This window comes from Camelina sativa, chromosome 14 (assembly GCF_030686135.1).
Source record: "Camelina sativa cultivar CO46 ecotype springtype chromosome 14, ASM3068613v1".
Taxonomy (NCBI): Eukaryota; Viridiplantae; Streptophyta; class Magnoliopsida; order Brassicales; family Brassicaceae; genus Camelina; species Camelina sativa.
In genome coordinates this window covers 26,427,695-26,432,408 of record NC_141893.1, presented here as the reverse complement: position 1 = coordinate 26,432,408, position 4,714 = coordinate 26,427,695, and the positions used below count along the sequence as shown (strand labels likewise).

The 4,714-nt window shown below is 35.5% G+C and overlaps 1 non-coding gene across 1 annotated transcript; it reads left to right on the top strand.

Moving 5' to 3' along the window:
* Positions 1-1,505: 1,505 nt before the first annotated feature.
* On the top strand, positions 1,506-1,612 carry LOC147928658 (small nucleolar RNA R71). Its single transcript, XR_015581095.1, has one exon. It is a non-coding gene; the product is annotated as a small nucleolar RNA R71 (small nucleolar RNA).
* Positions 1,613-4,714: the final 3,102 nt, after the last annotated feature.

Sequence of the window (4,714 nt, the reverse complement as noted above, 5' to 3'; positions counted from 1 at the left end):
TAAATCCTTCAAAACACCATGTGATAATCTTACTGATCTATCAGCTAAGATCAGAGATATGTTGCATGTATTATACCTTGTAAACCCTAGGCGCTTAGCAACTGATAGAGGCATTAGGCTTACTGAGGCTCCCAAATCACAAAGACATTTGTTGAAGGTCAAAGGGCCTATAGAGCAAGGTAGAGTGAAGGAACCAGGATCTCTTAGATTTTGAGGATTCACTTGCTTTTGAATTATGGCACTACACTCATGACTAAGAATCACCATCCCTTGAACTTCTTTGATCCTTTCCATCACAACATCTTTCAAGAATTTTTGGTAAGGAGGGATCATAGCAAAAGCATCTATTAGAGGCATCCTAAGTTCAATCTCTCTAACTTGTTTATCAAACAATGCCTTGTATTTTTCAACCATCTGCTTCTTAAATCTTCCTGGGAAAGGTAGTGGAGGCTTGTAAGGAGGAGGAATGAACCGGACTTCTTTTTCCTTGGTGGCAACTGGCTTAGTCTTCTCATGAGAAGGTGCTCGATCTGCTGCCAGATCACCCACTCGATCGTGTATGTGCTCAAGTGGTGGGTCGAGTTCAATTGTCTCTTCATTCTAAGTTTCCTCTTGCTGAAAACCCTCCCCATCTTGTTCTTCACTGTCCTCAATGATTGGTAGCACGTTTTTCGTTCTGGTAACACCCTTCCTCTGTGTAGATTGATTGCATTGGCAAATTCTGTAGAGTGCATGATAGCTTTGCCTTTGTGTTGGTCATTCCTTGTAGGAGTAGAAGAAGACAATTTTGTCTCCATAGTCTCAATCTTGGAGTTTAGAGTTTCAAACTTAGTATGGAGGTCACTGTATGTGTTCTCCATCTTTTGGCACATCTCAGCAAACTGCTTTGTAGGCTCAATCTGCCCATTTGTTTGCTCAAACAATATTTGTTGCATCATAGCTCTCAAATTTGGTTCTTGTCCTTGTGAGGTCTTAAACCCTGGAGGGGGACACAATTGAGGTTGGAACCCTTGGTGTTGTTTTTTGGGTGCATAGTTGTTTTGTTGTTGAAGCTGTTGAGGTGGATGACTTGATCTTGAGGATTTGCTACATTGGTGTTTCTATAGGAGAGGTTGCTGTTCTTGAATTGATTGTAGCCCTTGAACCCTCCTTGATTCTGCATGTAACAAATATCAGCAAATTCTCTCTCCCCTTCTTGAACTGGAACCTTTTCTTCACCAAGAAAATGAATGTTCTTTTGTTGGCTAAGTAGAATCTTGTCCAACTTCTCATGAACTACTTTAAAGTCCTTCTTATACTTCTCATCTTGATCATTGGTGGTAAATCTCACTGTTCTATCATAATCCTCATTATAATTCTCATCAGATTGTGCTAGGTTCTCCACTAGCTCCCATCCTTCTTCTACATTCTTGTTGAGGAAATTGCCATTGGAGGTTGCGTCCAAAAGCATCCTTATCTTAGGTAGAACCCCTCTATATAAGGTGCTGAGCAAAGACTCATTGTTGAATCCATGGTGTGGACATTGTGTTTGGAAGCCTTTGAATCTCTCCCATGCCTCACAAAAGGTTTCATTGTTCCTTTTTGCAAAACCAGAAATCTCATTCCTCAACCTTGTTGTTCTAGCATTAGAGAAGAATTTAGCTAGGTCGGCCTTCTTACAAGCATCCCATGTAGTGATAGCACCAGTTGGAAGTGCCTTCTCCCATAGATGTGCCTTGTCTCCAAGTGAGAAGGGAAACAATCTGAGCTTGAAACCATCCTCACTTACACCATTGATCTTGGTGAGGCCACAAATTCTATCAAATTCATCAAGGTGATCTAAGGGGTCTTCCATCGGCAAACCATGGAATTTATTTGCTTGAATCATAGAGATCAGTCCACTCTTGATCTCATAATTATTGTTGGCAACTGAAGGAGGCACAATACCAGCTCTCTGATTGTGTGTATTTGGGGCATCTCCTGCACCAATGTGCCTTGGCTTTGTTCTTGATTGTTGTGTTGCTCCATTAGCAACTGATTCTCTTGTTCTTGGAGGATTCTTGTTCTCTGTTGTCGTAGGTCTCTTGGTAGGCGGTTGATGTGATCAAGGTACCTCTAAAGATTCTGATTTCCCTTGGATCTTGTTTGCATCAACTGACCCGATAACTGACTCGAACAGACACTCGTTCGAGCACTGGCTCAAGTTGAAGGTCGAACTGACTGAGACGAGTATTCCTTCTGAATCCGGGTTGTGGCTCGATCAGGTACTCGATCGTGTAGACGGTCGAGTGGTTGGTCGAGTTGGTACCTGAGATTCAAAACAAACAAGTAGATGAAGAATCTTAATTAGTAGTGATCAAAGGAACAATAGAACTTAATCTTATACTTGTATAAATCCTAAATGTCACAAGCAAACACTAAAATGGCAACGACGCCAAATTGAAACATCTATTTGTTTATTGTGGTGGTGATGATATGATGATAGAGATGATGAATGAACAGGTGGATGCAAGGTGTTTCAATAACCCTTATGTTGTTGTAGCATAAAGGATGTCAATCCATAATTAGTGTGATGCAAGCAATCAGGATATGAATACTTATCTAAGTCAAGCCAAATTTGATGAATGTTTTTAACTAACAACCTAATGATAATGATAAAATGCAGAATGTAAAGCTACTAAGACAAGATACTAAATGCAAAGTAAACAATGAAAACAAAGCAGTGATGATACTAGACAAGAACAAGTACTATACTAATGCAAGACAAGTAATGAAACATGATCAAACAGAAATGAAATGAATGCAACAGAAATGAAACAGGAAATGAAACAGGTAGTGAAACAAGTAAATGCAGAACATAAACAAGAACACTGGATGATGCTCGAGCAAGCACTCGATCGGATGCGCAATCGAGTGGGAGGTCGAGTGACTTAGTATGAGGAACAGAGACATAACAACAATATTTTTATATAATTGTTTTTTGTCAACTGATTATAGCAAGTGCTCATCTATACTAGTATTTTTGCAGCACTTTTTTTTCAAAAATATGTTTTTGAAAACATTTTTATTGAATGTCATTAAATGCTTATATTCATATCCAAAAAGTTTAGTTAACTCTCTCTACTATCCTTATAACCAAACACATTTAAAATATTTAATATATCCATATATATAATGTTCTACAATTAATATATATATATTTAGAAGATTTATTCCAGATTAAAAAATTTATTCTCCTATCATCTCTTTTTTATTTTAAATTTTAAATATAGTGAATCATTATACAATACATAATGTTAATGAAAATGTATCTTTTCTGCATATATTGTGATTTGAATTTTCTTTAAACAAATATATATTACTCAATTAATATAAAAGTGTTTGTTCAACATACATATATAGTAAATTTACCATATATAATAAATTATAAAATTTTAAGGAGCTATAATTTAGAACTGATATATCTAAACTTCATAAAATGTTTAAAGTTATGAATATTTAAACATATTAAATTTTAAAATAACACAAACGAGTTATATTACATGACGGGTTATATGACATAACATGATTGAATTGATAATACTAAAAAATAAAATATAACTAATATAATATTTTAATACGGGGAAAATCCTCATTTTGCTGTTTTAGCAACTCCAATATAAAATATATCGAATCATACTGATTTAATTAAGATTGTATTAAACAAAAATTGTTGTGTTGCAAATTATATACTAAATCACTAAAATTAACAAAAGAGTACATTACAAAATTAGTATTAAAATAGGATATTAACAAAAAGAAGAAAAAACTTACCTCGCGGTATACTGCGGTTCATAATCTAGTTTATTTATTAACATAAGTTCATCCAAATTTTAAATGAATTTATATATTATTTTGAATATTACTTGATACAAATTTGAAATAACTTTATGCAAACTAATGATAATCTTTTATAATAAGCTTCTACTAGATTCTAATCTATGGTACAGCGTGAGACAATTTTATAACTAAATTATTTTAATATTAAGTCATATTTATTTTTTAAATTTTATTTTGTTTTGTTTAGTGATGTATAATTGTATTTTGATTGGTTAATTCTAGGATTTAATCTGTGGTATACGGTGAAACAATTTTTTACATAATTGTAATTAATCAAGTTAATTAGATATGTCTAATTTAATAATATTAATTTAACAAAATAATAAAATAATAATTTCAAAAAGAAAAAAGGAATAAATAAAAAACAAAAACGCTCTCTTCTCTCTCCTCCGTCCAGTTCGCCCTAGCCGTCAAAAGAGCATCTGCTCTCCGACGTTGGTGTAGCTATGGCTCGCCGGCGTTGGATCCTGCTTGTGTGTTGCTGTTTCATCTCTCTCCTGTCAAATTCAAGCTCGTCTCGATTTAAGATCTCGTTTAAACCGTACTCCCGGTTCAAATTCGTCGTTACTTCTGCTGTGGTCTGTCTTCTCTTTTAGTCTCTAGTGTTCGACTTACCGGGTCCACCAGAATCACTTCATCTACTAGATTCATCTCCGGCGCTTGCCCAAGTGTTTTTGTGTCTCGTCCTGGATTTGGGCCTAAGTCTCTCTCAATGAATTTTGGGAGAGCCCTTCTCTCCCAATCTGCTGTTGTAACACCTGCGAACCGAAATCCCGGTTTGGGGATTGCATCGGTCGATGCAGAAGGTGCATCGGTCAATGCAGGTTCAGTTTTCTGCGTTTTGACTTAAGTGAAA